Genomic DNA, 15,057 nt, shown 5'->3' with positions numbered 1-15,057 from the left:
CCTAACTCTTCGCGGAAGACGCAACAAGCGCTCGTCCTTCGCAAAAAGTTCAAACTAACACTCTCGTCACCCCACTAAGGCTCGACAACTTCGGATGCCGTGACAAACGTCACTGTCCAGGAATCAAAGCAGACACAAAACGCACTCTCCGCTCATGTAACCCTGTCATTGTGTCTCCATGTTTCCCTCACCCTCCCACGCCTTCCTTGAGTGCTTGGCTTCACACGGGCCAGGCAGATTACCTGTATCAGCGGGCCTTGGCGGAGCAAACATTCTTCTTCACTGGAACTTAGTGCTGGCCCCAAATAAAGTTGTTTTCCTTTCACATAAAATATTTAATCATGCCACCCGTTACAGCGAATACTGGATGGTAAAAACATACCGCACAACATATGGTCATCAAACATTGCAATATCAGTTGCCGAGGTTATTGAATAAATTGAATAAAGAAAATGTACAATTACAAATATATCCATTTAAAGAAATCAGAAAATACTACATGTCCAAATGATCATGCCTGATTGTCCCTGACAATCCGCAATCACACTTTTTTTTTCTTAATACTTGAGTTTGTTTCTACACCCATATCCTTTTCAACTGAATAATTTCTCCTTACACTAAGTGACCATGTTTACCTACCGGATTTTTATTTTTATTGTATTGTATCCATGCTGTTTCCTCCTGTCCAGTGAACTGTAATCTTGGCTATCTTTTCTTGCCTTAGTAGACTACAACCGCCTGTGTATTTTGTTCTTATGAGTTCATAGAATTGTTCTGTCATTGTTTCATGCCTTAAGCCACGGTAATTTTATGTTCTATCCATCATACTGTATGTTCGATTCTATGTTCTTTCTATTAATTTATGCCGTATATCACAAAATTTTACGTTCCGTTCTGTATAGAAAATGGAATTTATTTATCAGGGTGTACTGTGAGCTGCACTGTGTATAGCATCTTTTTTTGCATATAAGCATTGACACTGTACTGCTGCCAAGTGTATGGGGGCCTGCGTCTCTGTCAAGCTGTCGCTTGTGACAGCTTTTACTGCTGGCCTCCAGTGTCGACCGTGTACACTACGACACAAATAAAGAGATTATTATTATTATAAAATATAACCAGAACAGCGTTCTTGGTACGCGTGTGTGGAGAATAGTTGGACATAAAACAGTTTAAATCAACAGGGATATTGTTCCCCATATTTTGCGGATATCTGTATCTGGAACGCGATTTATTTATTTAGGTAGAACGTTAAAAGGTTGAACTTAAGTTCCACTTATTAACTCCAAACAATGTAAAACGAGATTAGATTTTAGCATACTAACTGCTAAGCTGTAAAAGACTAATGGTTATCGCGCGCAATGCACTTCGCCCCGAAAGAAATAACTGTTCGTCGAAAAATGAGTAAATAACTCTTTGAGTGCGCGAAACCAGAGCGGAGGACTTATGATTCGCGCTGCTCGCTAAAGCCTTTTACATGCAAGTTTGCATTGAAACGACCCCCATAAGTAATGCGAATGGCGCATGAATTAATTTCTGTAGAGTTATTAGCATCTTCACCTGCTGTCCAAGCATGGCCATCCACATTTGTGGCACCGTCCCTACTTTACAGATTCACGCTGCACTGTTCCAGTTTCTTTCGAGAGCGCCGCATTATATCAGCAGGCGCAGAAAAAAAAAACACGTTAGTCGGTGCGCCTCGTGAGCACGCGCCACGGGCGAACAACAGAAGACAACGTCCAAGAGCACAGCTACGTAGCCATGGCGTCGAGTCCGCCCAGCTCAGCCGCTCCCAGCCCCTCCCGCCACAAGTCCCGCTCCAAGGGTGCACGTACGCCGAAGGGCAAGTCAGCCACCAAGACTTCGCAGAGGCCCGAGAACGCCCGGCCTGCGCACAGCGAAGACAGGCAGGGCAAGCCGCGGCAAGAGCCCGTGCCGTTGCAGCCCGAGGCGGAGGCGTTGGACGTTCGGGCGACGCTGTCTACGGGGGTCGACCGCGGTGCCTCGCCCGTCGCAGTTGCCCTTGGAAGCGCCGTTCCCTCATCCAGCTCGGTGCCGAAGCTCACCGACTCAAATGAGCGACCCTCGACGGCGCTGCAGTCGAGCGCACCCGATACGAGAGCACAGGCCTCACGTGAGTGCGCTGTCTTGGCCAGATTTGCGCCTCCTGACCTGGAATGACCTTGTGTTGCTTTTTGTTGTTTGAGCCTTGTGTTGTTTGAGCATCGTTTATAGCTGATCGTTTTGTGCAGATTAGTGTGAAGAGAGTCTGCTGTGGCAAACGTCCACTGGAGGCAACTAATAAGCATTCCGCAAACGATTTAACTTGAGGCGATATTGTACTATCTATTTCGGCCTAATTATTAGCAGCGTTGTAGCAATAATAGTGCGCGGTGCGCCGTTCGTAACGCGTCCTCCTGGGCGAAGCTATTGGACTCGTTTCAGTGACACACACTCTGCAAACGGCCATGTTTGTGAATGATGTGATGCTTCCTCGCAAGCAGAGGCAGGACACGTCGCACTCGACGAAGTACACACATAAGGGAGATTGCGAACGAACAGAGGCTCCTACTTATGTCATCAATTTGATGGCAATGTATTTGTGCAACTACTGAAAAAGCACTCAAGGATGCTGAGTGGATGTATTGTGCTATATCAGTGCACTTTACAGAACCTCAAGCGGTCGAAATAAATTCGAAACCCATCTACGCCGCGTAATTTGGTCTGTCTCCTTTCACATCCCCTAGGCTCGGTGCAAGTGTCCCCCTTGGATAAGAGGGTCGCTTCGCCTTTCCTTTTCTTGACAAAACATTCCAACTTTTGCACTGTAATATTCACGCAGCGCACTCAGTGCCTCGGAACCGCGCAGCTATTGTAATACACAGCTGCCTCTGGACGCTACGATATTCTGCAAGTCAGCTGTACACGCCTTTTTGGCTTAATTTGCGTAGATAAAAATGTATTATTATCCGCCCTTATTGGTGTTCAGCCACCAAACTTACTCACCAATATATTATCTGAGCCACCGCGGTGGTTCAGTGGTTAATACGGCCGTCTACTGAGCCAGAGCACTCGGGTTTAGAACCCAGCTGCGGCGGCGGCGTTTTTATGGAGGCGAAACGCAAAAGACGCCCGCGCGCTGTGCGATGTCAGCGCACATTAAAGATCCGCAGGTGGTCGAAATTATACTGGAGACCTCCACTAAGGCATCTCTTTCTTTCTTTTTTCTTTCACTCCCGTCGTTACCCGTTCCCTTACGGCGCAGTTCGGGTGTCCACCGGGATATGTGAAACAGTTACTGCGTCATTTCCTTACCTAAAAACCAATTTTTATTATATACTAATGCGAAAGCATTTCTTTCCTTATGAGTGGCGTGCAGATGACCTGTCAGCAGAGCGTGTACGCATATCCATTCGGAGAAAGAAATTCGCCGGCATTGCAGTTCGAACCAAGGCCCCCCGTGTGCCAGGCAGGCACTCAACGCATACGGCACGAAGGGTCGTTGGTTCAAGCGCGTTAGATGGCACGAAGTGTACGCGTTGTGGTGTGTACGACCGTAAAGTGTGTTGGGGATCTGTATACTGATTTTAGACAACGATGACTTGGAACGCCAATGCTTTCTCCAATCCAATCAGACTACAGTGCTCTCCATTTTTTTTAAACCTGTTCCTTGGTTGCGGCAGGCAATAAGTAAAGCAGCTACCAATGTGTTCAGGAAAGTAAAAACAGCGCTAAATTCTACACGAAACACACAGAAAGAAAGACGGACAGGACGGGCGCTGTAGTCAGCGCCCGTCCTGTCCGTCTTTCTTTCTGTGTGTTTCGTGTAGAATTTAGCGCTGTTTTTACTTTCCTGAACACAATGTCACATCAACTAGCCCAACAAAAGGTACTGTTAAACAGCTACCAATGTGGTCAGCCCATAGTGCAACGAACTACCTCCGAAAGTGCCGCACGGCGTGTATTATGCGATAGCACACAGCATTATAGGAGCTCAAAGCCGGCATCGACCGTCCGGAAAAAAACTGTTTCGCTGGCGCGCAGTGTGACCGAATAGGCACGGCCAAGGGCGTACAGCTGGTGACGCGAGGGGAGCGGAGATCCGTGATAGGGCCGCGCGGAGTGTGACGTCAATCAACACGTGATCAGCAGTGGCACGTCGGGGTCGTGGCGGCGGTCTGCAGCTACGCACGGGCATGTATGAACATGCCAAGCTCTGCGCTCTGATGAAGTCAGAAGCAGAATCGTTGCGCGTGTTGAAATTCGCCCACAAGCGGAGAGGGCACCCACCTAAGTATGTCGCTGCAGAGGGGCCGTCCGCTGTGAAGGAAGAGGATAAGAGCGAGACACACGGGTAGCGGACGCCACAATCATGTGGTACATTGGCAGTACAGTAACAGTCGCTCGGTGGCGCTATGCTATCGCTATATAACGCGTAATGTTAATTAATTTGTCCCTCTTTGTAAATATATGAGGCCGGTCCCGGGAGCCCCTGGGCAAGGGGGCGCGCGGAATGGAAACAGGCTTGGTTGGCAAAAGCGGCCTTTCCGGTCCAACCTGCCTGTGGTGCGGTGCGTCGCAGAGCACTTTGACGGCGTGTATTTTCTGCGAGAGGGGCAGCAATGGCGTAGAGGTAGAGCATCCGCTGGCATGCAAGAGGGGCGGGCCTCGAATCGCGATGATTAGAAATTGCCCACCTCGCGTTAAAACAAGATTGGTGATCTTTAGCTCTTATAAACCTAGTTACACAGAGCGAAAGTTCTGTTCCGTTGCTTCGCAAGTCTAGCGTCTCGTTGCCCTTCGGTTTCAACGGCGCGTTTAGCTCGGGCCCTCCGTAGCACAGCTTCTGGGCGAGCTATATCGACTGGATGATCGGACGCGGCTTGACGGCGACGCAGAAGAATTCACACACTCGGACCGGCGCGCGCCTCATCCATGCCGAAACTGAAGGAGAAACGGCCGATGTAGAAACAGTTACACCCTCTCCCAGTCTCGTGGTACCACGCCGGCTAGCGCGCACAGTTGCGCCTCTCCCAGCCTGCCCTCTCCTAATCGCATGGTATCACAGCGGCGGAGCCGGTGAGCGCGCGCATGTGCGCCTCGGATTGGCTAGTCACGTGGCCTGCCTGTGCTCCAGGGCACCAAGGTCTAATGCGCATTAAGACTGACTTAGTTAGACATGCACGAATAGAGCTTTTGCTCTAAAAAGCGCCTGTCCAATGAATTGAATATCCAGGCCTGGGGTGCGGCCTGATCTCGGTGACCAGGAGCGAGAACGCGCTTCCTCACCAGAACAGGACTTGGCCACCGGTGTCTCGCGCTTGGCCACAACCTCCTATATCAGTAAGCCAATGAACCATCGGGCCTTAGTCCTCAGCGGCTTTGGACTAATTGACCAAGCTGACCAAGGTCAGACCTGTGATGCAGCAGGTGGTGCTAAGAATCCCTGGCTTCGGACAGGCCACCATTACCAACTCAACCAGGCAACTTATAATGCGAGAAGCTTATACAGTGAGGCTAGCTTATCAGTGCTGTTGGAGGAATTAGCGGGTATGAAATGGGATGACAATGGCTTAGTGAGGTTAGGAGGACAGATGCGGCGTATACAGCGATAAAGGCCGAGCAAGATTATGCTTTCGCGGACTAGCAAACAGAGGAGAACAATGTGTGGGATTCCTCATCACTCAGGATATAGCTTCCAACGTAAAGGAATTGTATAGCAGTGACGAAAGGGTGGCAGCTATCGCGATTAAGCTTAGTAAGACTTACAAACAGAAGATGATAAGGCCTACGCGCCTACACTAAGCAAGGAGGTAGAAGGATAGATGCAGCGTATACAGCGATAAAGGCCGGGCAAGATTATTCTCTTGTGCATTAGCGGACAGGCGAGAACTAAAAGTGGGATTCGTCATCACTCAGGATATAGCTTCCAACGTAAAGGAATTGTATAGCAGTGACCAAAGGGTGGCAGCTATCGCGATTAAGCTTAGTAAGACTTACAAACAGAAGATGATAAGGCCTACGTGCCTTCATTTAGCTAGGGAGAGGCGATCGTAGAAAACTTCTAAGAGGACGTGGAATCCGCAATGACCAAAGTAAAAACGCAGTACAGTGTACTGACTGGCGACTTCACTGCCAAGGTAGGAAAGAAGCAGGCTTGGAGACCAGGCAGTAGGCGACTGTGGCATAGCCTCTCGGAGTAGCAGGGGAGATTTGCTAGTAGAGGTCGTTGAGAGAAATAGTTTAAGGATCATGACTACGTTATTATCTTCCGCAAACGAGAAAACAGGAAATAGTAGTGGGAGAGCCCCAATGGTAACCCTAAAAATGGAATAGCCTTCATACTTTGTGTCCATCCTGGCATCGTACGGGGTGTGGAGCTCATCGGAAAGGTGCATTGTAGCGACCACAGCTTGGGACTGTCTCTAATTAGCCTAGACTTGAAAAAGAACGAAAGAATCTAGTGAAGCGAAAGCCCATTAACGAGCTAGCGGATAAGGGGAAAGTAGAAGAATTCAGGATATCTTTGCAGGACAGACATTCACCTTTAACGGGGGACGACAACCTTAATGTAAAAGCTATGAACGACAGTCTCACAGCTATCATTAGGAATGCGCTGTACAAGTAGCCGGTAGGATGATTTGACAGGATAGCAGCAAGCCATGTGAGGAAACGAAAGAGCTGATTAAGCATGTCAAAGCATGAAGGCGCCTCTCCAGACGAACAGCATATAACTAGCAGAGCTATATAAATTAATAAGGGCCAGGTAGCCGACATAAGGAAGTTTAATATGGACAGAATACAGCATGCTCTAAAGAACGGAGGTAGCCTAAAAAGGTTGAAATCTTCACACTATCAACCTGGTGATAGACAAATGCGCAGAATATAAACAACCCCTATTTTACAGCTTTATACATTATGAGAACGGATTTGACTCAGCTGAAACTTCAGGTGTCGTGCAGGCATTGTGCAACCGGGGTGTACAAGAGCCTTATGCGAAAATACTGGAAGATATCTATAGCTGGTGCACAGCTACCGTAGTCCTCCTAAAGACAGCAAATAAAACTCCAATAAGAAAGGTAGTCAGGCAGGAGAGTCGATCTCGCAAATACAACTTATCGCCTGTTTCGGGCGATAAGGGCGGCGGGGGGGGGGGGGGGGGGGGGGGCACCGGGGCGGGGGGGGGGTAAGAGCTATGCTCACTGAATGAGACAGGCAGAGCAGAACGGTGAGTCTAAAAATTAATACGCAGAAGACCAAAGTAAGGTTTAACAGTGTCGGAAGGGTACAAGCAGCTTACAATTGTTAGCGAGGTGATGCAAGTGGTAAGGGAATACGTGCACATAGGGCAGGTGGTGGTCGCTGAACCGTATTAGGAAAGTTAAATAGCTAGCAGAATAAAACTGGGGTGGAGCACATTTGGCAGTTTCTCTCAGATCAGGAATGGCAGTTTGCAAATAATCCCTCAAGTGTAAACTACACATTTCTAGAAATGCTTCGGCGCGGCAGGCAAGGAGAAAACGTAGAATAACACCACAGAGCGCCAACTAACAACTGATTTTATTGGAACCCGCGTCAACGAATATATGCTTTGCGCTCATCAATGACAAAAGAAAAAAGATAACATGCAGTGAAGACAGCATTAGGCAAAAAAATGATCAGCACCCATGGCACGTGTGGCAAACGCGTACATCGTCATGCCCCAAATCTAATCATTCTGATAGGAATTCTAATTCTCTCTTGAGAAGCGTCACTGATGGATTGCTCACGCATGTGTTTGTCCCCGAACGAAGGATGACTGCTGCTTCAAAAATTTCTCTTCGAAGCTTGTCTTTTCTGCGGCCTAAAATAACTGTACCGCTGAAGAGCGGGATACAGCCACATTATTTGCAGTGCGCCGGCAGGTGCTCCCCAGTGCGGTTCTTGAGAGAGTTTGAGTGTTCTCTTAGTCTGTCATTTATGCACCTGCCGGTTTGTCCAACATAAAACTGACCACAGGTGAACTTGATTTTGTAGATCACGCCTACTGCACATGGGATGAAAGGATTTTGGTGTTTTATGCCGCAGACTATTTTTTCTGATTGCACCCTGCCAACCATCGGGCATAGTGTTGACAGTTCACAAGGTGCCGTAAAAACCATGCTGACACCATGCTTCGTAGACACCTTTTTAAGCGATATAATAGCGCAGAGTAGGACAGGACACACGAAGAAGACACGAACAACACGAGCGTTCAGAACTCCCTGAGAAAATCTTGTACGCACAGGATGGATGAAAGTTTTAAGGAGCAGACCAAAAGGCTGACTGATGCTGGGTACCCCATAGATGTTCAGGTGTCTGTTGCCGAGAAGCTTTTAAGAAAACTGAATGAAGATAAATGTCAACAGGCCCCGATGCACGGTGGAAGGAAGCGCTTTATTGTATTGCCATATCTGCACAAGATTTCTCATAATCTGAAAAGGATTGGACAGCGGGCAAACGCAACTGTAGTATTTTCGGCGCCAAAAAAAACTTGCCTCCTTGCGCAAGATTGGGAAAAGCAACAGCAACAGAACACATGGATGCACGACTCGTCATCAGAAGCCGTACGTGTCATGCATTGAAGATGTCGTGTATAAAATACCGTTATCATGCGGGGGCAATTACATCGGCCAGACGGGGAGATGCCTCAATCAGCGATTGATGGCGCACGCACGCGACGTCAAGAACGGGAAAGAGAAATCACTTGTTGATCACATTCATTCATGCAAATCAAAAACATGCAAACTATTTTTTGAGAAAACTGCTGTCATTGCAAAAAGTAGGGACATGACCACGCGGTTAATAATTGAAGCAGAGAGGATAAATTCTTCGAGAGAGACATGTGTGAGCACTCCTTCTATCTTTTTATCGGATAAAGAACTATCGTTTCTCAGACAACGTTACTGATAGCACAGGTGATGACGTGGTTTTGGTGTTAAATATGTTGCATGTGTGAAATAAAAAAAATTGTTGGAAGTAGCGCTCGTGTTGTTCGTGTCTTCTTCGTGTGTCCTGTCCTATTCTGCGCTATTATATAGCTATGATCATGCACCAACAAGCCCAAAAAGCTACGCTTTTGAACCTTTTTAAGGTTGTGTGAAACCTTGTGTATGTATGGGACAACCTCAAATTTCTTTTCTCTTGAAGGTTCCTGTGATGTGGCCGCTCTGCCTGGGTTCTTCAACTTTTTGAATAATGGATTCCGCGGCTCCCACCATCAGGGATGACTTGTAGCCGGCCATGCGAAGACGCTCTGTTTGAGTTGTAAAACTGTCGCTAACTTTGTGCTCGCAAGACTTTAGAAGTGCGGATTTAAATAGGGAAACCACAAGACCGCGTTTTACAATTTTTGAATGGCAGGAATTGAAGGGCAATGGAGCCTTCTAACACCGCGGGAGATACTGCCAACAAATGTGCTCTTTGTTATCAAAAGATAACCTTAAATCCACAAATTGAATTGAGGTGCATAAATGACAGACTAAGAGAACACTCAAACTCTCTCAAGAACCGCACTGGGGAGCACCTGCCGGCGCACTGCAATGAATGTGGCTGTATCCCGCTCTTCAGCGGTACAGTTATTTTAGGCCGCAGAAAAGACAAGCTTCAAAGAGAAATTTTTGAAGCAGCAGTCATCCTTCGTTCGGGGACAAACACATGCGTGAGCAATCCATCAGTGACGCTTCTCAAGAGAGAATTAGAATTCCTATCAGAATGATTAGATTTGGGTCATTACGATGTACGCGTGTGCCACACGTGCCATGGGTGCTGATCATTTTTTTGCCTAATGCTGTCTTCACTGCATGTTATCTTTTTTCTTTTGTCATTGATGAGCGCAAAGCATATATTCGTTGACGCGGGTTCCAATAAAATCAGTTGTTAGTTTTCGCTCTGTGGTGTTATTCTACGTTTTGTCCTTGCCTGCCGCGCCGAAGCATTTCTTGAAATATATATGGCCAACTGGCCTACAAAACAACCCTTCTCAGCTGTAAACTACACAACAGCTAAATGTTACCTGTACATACCTATCAGGCAGAAACCTCGAGGCTAACGAGAAGGGATCAACTTAAGGACAGCGCAGTGAGCTGTGGAAAGAAAAATAATAGGTCTAACTTTGAGACAGGAATAGGGCAGAGTGGGTCAGTGATCAAACACGGCGTAATGGTATCCTAGTGGGAATCAAAGGAAGAAATGGGCATGGGCAGGGCATGTAATGCGAATGAAAGGTAACCGATGTTCCTTAAGGGTAACAGACTCGACTCCAAGTTAACGGAAGCGTAGCAGGCGGTGGCAGAAAGTTAGGTGTGTAGTTGAGATTACGAAGTTTGTGGAGATAGGGTGGCCGCAGCTTGGACTGGACAGGATTAATTGGAGCCATATGGGAGAGACCATTGTCCTGCAGTGGGCATAGTGAGGCTCATGGTGATGATTTTCTGCCATAAATTGTATATTATCAATTTTAGATAAGGTCCAAGAACGCGGCACTCCAGTGCCCGAACCCATTAAGAATGGAAACTGGAAAAATGAATTCAATTGTTCCGCAAACATACACATCAGGGATAGTCGTATTTTTGTATACCTTGTACGATCAAGCCTGGCCTGTGCAGTCCGCAGGCACTGAAACCCTAGCAATCGCTTGAAAACTTTATGGCCTCACAGTGGAAGGGCATATTGGCAAAGGGTCATTTCTGACATCGGTTCAGGTTCTTCATTTTAAAGGCCTCTCAGAAATTCGGCTGCAGATCTCTTTTGTTACGGAACAACGCAAAACAGAGGGACAAGAGACAAGCGCTGACTTACAACTGATTTTCAGTTGTAAGTCAGCGCTTGTCTCTTGTCCCTGTGTTTTGCGCTGTTCCGTCACAATTGAATAACCAACATGCCCAAGCTAGTGTCCTGGCCGATTTCATTTCTAGCACTTCGGGCTCTTTTCAGTAAAAATCAGTTGTATGTCAGCGCTTGTGCCTTGTCCCTGTGTTTTGCGCTGTTCCGTCACAAATGAATAACCAACATGTCCAAGCTAGTGTCCTTGCAGATCCCTGTTAAGTGCCTGTGGTCGCTGGTGAGCGGAGACAGCAGCGTACGCGCGAGCGCCGTGCTTGGCTGGCCGACTCTTACCTTAGGTACTGGCATTATTATTTGGTCTTTTGAAGCGAAGGCTTTACAATGAAACCTAGTGCTTGGATCATCGGGTACCTAGTTTTGACCTTCAGCTGAGTTCGAGGTCAACCCATGAAAAAGAGGAAAAGAAATTGAATCAATATCCCTGACTGGGAGTCGAGCCCGCAGCTGCGCGAACAGATCTCTTTTAATGGCCGCTCAGCGAGACCACTAGGCTACCGCCGCAGCCAACATGCCGCGTGTTCAACTGCACCACACTCTCGCGCTGTGCATTAGAAAGTGTCATAAACTTCCACCTGCTCCGTCCCGCGGCACTGCCTGCTCACCGTCGTCTTCTACGCAGCACAAATCCGTGCTTTTGCTCCGATTCGAATGTAGTAAACATTCTCTGTAGCTTTTTTTAGATTACGTGCTGCCATGCAACCACATGGTATCGTTGCCAGAATGTATACTTTCTGGGGTAAGCGCAATGCGGAACAGTCAGTGCGATGCGTATAGATTAAAGGTGCTCAAAAGAGAAATCTGAACTCATCTTTTTACCGCGGGAACTCGATCTACACGTTCCGAGCATTCTTAGAAACGAACTTTCCTGCGCTACTGAGTTAAATAATTTATATCGGATTAAACGTCCGGGCTACCGGCTTTTTGTTTTTTGAACTCGTCGCAGACTGCAGGAGGAGTCAACCAACATTTCAGCCAATCCCGCGGCGGCTTGCCGCTCTGGCATTGGTGGAGTGGTACGTACCGATCGGCGAAAGCAAAGGGTCCGCGCGTATCTTTATTCCCGTGGGCCTATTATGCGGCTATGTAGCCTCTGACTGGGTCTGTTTATTCACGGAGACGGTGAAAAACAAAATAAAAGTGAAAGTGGAGCCGCCACATGACTCCCTGAAAGGCACTCCACACGTTAGTTGACTCCTCCTTCCGTCTGTGGCGAGTTAAAAAAGTCGGTAGCCAGGACGTTTAATCCGATTTTAATTATGAAGATCGGTCGCACACGATAGTATTTCGTAGTTTCTAATAATGCTCGGAACGTGTAGACCGAGTTTCCGCGGAAAAAAGACGAGTTCAGATTCCTGTTTAGTGCACCTTTAGGCAACATCATAATCAGCAGCAGCAGCAGCCTGACTACGCCCGCTGCAGGGCAAAGGCCTCTCCCATGTCTCTCCAATTAACCCTGTCTTTCGCCAGTTGAAGCCACTGTATCTCCGCAAACTTCTTAATCTCATCCGCCCACCTAACTTTCTGCCGCCCCCAGCTACGCTTGCCTTCTCTTGGTATCCACTCCGTTACCCTTAAGGACCAGCGGTTATCATGCCTTCGCATTACATGCCCTGCCCAAGCCCACTTCTTCCTCTTGATTTCAACTAGGATGTCATTAACCCGTGTTTGTTCCCTCACCCACTCCACCCTCTTCCGATATCTTAACGTTACACCTATCATTTTTCTTTCCATAGCTCGCTGCGTTGTCCTTAACTTAAGCTGAACCCTCTTTGTTAGCCTCTAAGTTTCTGCCCCATAGGTGAGTACCGGTAAGATACAGCTGTTGTATACTTTTATCTCGAGGGATATTAGTAAACTGCCATTCATGATCTGAGAGAACCTGCCATATGTGCTCCACCCTATTCTTATTCTTCTAGTTATTTCCCTCTCATGATCCGGATCAGCTGTCACTACTTGCCCTAAATAAACATATTCCCTTACTACTTCTAGCACCGCACCACCAAATGCGAACTGTTGCTCTCTTGCTAGACTGTTTAATTTAGTGGGGATAAACTTTTGGAATAAACTGGAATGAAGTGTTGTTTATTCCAGTTCTGACATTACTTTCAATGATGAGATGCCATCCGGTACTTTTGAGTTGACGATAGGTCATGATTTCAGTTTGGAGGGTAATATAGAAAACGAAGTGCTTGTTTGTTCAGACAAAAATGCATGGGTGCACTTGTAACCGAGCAAATCTCCTATAATAAAGTGCACTGTGCTGATTATGACATTTGTCACTTCTCTTTTTGCACACCTCCGAAGCCCATTCTTCACCGGCTATCGCTATCCGGAAAGTAGAAGGCATGTATGTGGCTGGTATTTTTCGATCATTGGTTTCGATCATTGGGCCCACTCCCCTCCGCAATGACTCGATGGCATTGAGAAAAACGTCAAATTCTCACTACACGAGACCAAATCCTGCACCACGCCGCCATCAGCGCAATGTTTTGCCAACCACCCCAAGACACGCCCCCTGGCGTACGCCGGGAGAGGTCCATACAGTGGTCTTTTGTTGCGAAAGCAGTGTTAATGCCGCAATGCGAAAAACCTGCGTCTATCTGTGCGTCGGGTCTCTATCCGCGGCCAGTGAATCCTCTGCCGTCCACGCCACTCGCCAGCCATCTCCGCACCGACCCCTCCCCCCCCCCCCCCACACACACACACCTTAGCTAGCGGGATGCCCACTTCTAACCACGGCACCCGCCAGCCATCTCCGCACCGACCCCTCCCCCCCCCCCCCACCTTAGCTAGCGGGATGCCCACTGCCACTTTCAGTCTCAGCCTTCCTCTGCCAACCTTTGCCCTCTAGACGCCCCCCTTCCCCCCCCCCCCCCCCGCCACCACTCCACCTACCTCCACCCACAGAAGCCAACGCCACCAGCAGCAGAACGAAAATTCAGGGGGGCACTTTGTTCACCTAAAGTGCGGTGAGGCGAAAGCCTTAAGCGCATTGTTGCTGCTTGTGTACTTATGTGGGGTTAAGATGTTAAGCTTTCGCCTCTAAGAGTGGAACGCGACAGCGTCTTGCAACACTGCAGGGAGTCCACAGAACGCCATCACCCGTTCGGCTCTACGCCTTGCTCGACGGTAAATTGGTTTTTGAGAAAAGGAAATGTATCTCTCTCGCATATCTCGGTGGACACCTGAACTTCGCCGTAAGGGAAGAGAGGAAGATGGGAGTGAATGAAGATTCCGCATTAGCTAGGCACGCCTTTGTTCATTCCAAACTATCGAGCTGGCATGGCGGAGTGGTTCTCGTGCTCGTCTCGCACTCCGGAGACCCGGGTTCGATTCCCGAATTCTACCAATTTCCTACTCGGTTTTATTTATGTAGTCTGACTCGAAAGGTTAATTAGGCTAATTGGTCTTTACTATTATTCTAATGTCATCCATCATCTTATGTCACTTACCTGTCAAGTGATGGAACATTCTAAAATATTCCACCCTATGTATATGAAACGTCTAGAAACGTCTAACTATTAATGATGGTTAATGATAGGTAAGCATGACTTGCACCTCGAAGTAACAGCACAAAAAACAGGCAGGACACGTAGAATAAGAAGGCACCACGAGCGTTGACTTACAACAAGTTTATAAACTTGTTGTAAGCCAACGCTCGTGGTGTCTTCTTATTCTATGTGTCCTATGTTTTTTGCGCTGTTACTTCGAGATGGATCACCAGCAAGCCCAAGCTGCAGTTCTGGATGACTTGCACATTTCGTGATATTAGTTAATGTATGGTTAGTGATAGTTAAAGGGACCTTAACTTGTACACTGATTAATTAGTGTTAGTTAAGGTACAGGCGCAGTGCAAAGTCTCACATGCCACTTCCTAAATACTACTAACTACCAATTAGTCATTTAGTCATTAAGTACAATGATATGCTTTTCTCATGAGGGATATTGGTAGACTACCATTCATGATATGAGAGAACCGGCCATATGCGCTCCAGCCCATTCTTATTCTTCTAGTTATTTCCCTCACATGATCCGGATCTGCGGTCACTACCTGCTCTAAGTAGACATATTCTCTTACTACTTCCAGCACCTCGCTACCAACTGCGAACTGCTGTTCCCTTGCTAGGCTGTTGAACAGTACTTTGGTTTTCTCCATGTTAATTTTTAGCCCCACCGTTCTGCTCTGCGTGTCTAACT

General features: G+C 47.6%; 1 pseudogene; it reads left to right on the top strand.

Moving 5' to 3' along the window:
- Positions 1-1,758: 1,758 nt before the first annotated feature.
- Positions 1,759-15,057, top strand: part of LOC149345317 (uncharacterized) — a 43,572-nt pseudogene continuing 30,273 nt past the window's right edge.

The sequence above is a fragment of the Amblyomma mixtum genome, chromosome 5 (assembly GCF_055824585.1).
Source record: "Amblyomma mixtum isolate Tamu chromosome 5, ASM5582458v1, whole genome shotgun sequence".
NCBI classification, from domain to species: domain Eukaryota; kingdom Metazoa; phylum Arthropoda; class Arachnida; order Ixodida; family Ixodidae; genus Amblyomma; species Amblyomma mixtum.
The sequence above is the reverse complement of the archived record's forward strand: the minus strand, read 5'-3'. Positions and strand labels throughout refer to the sequence as shown.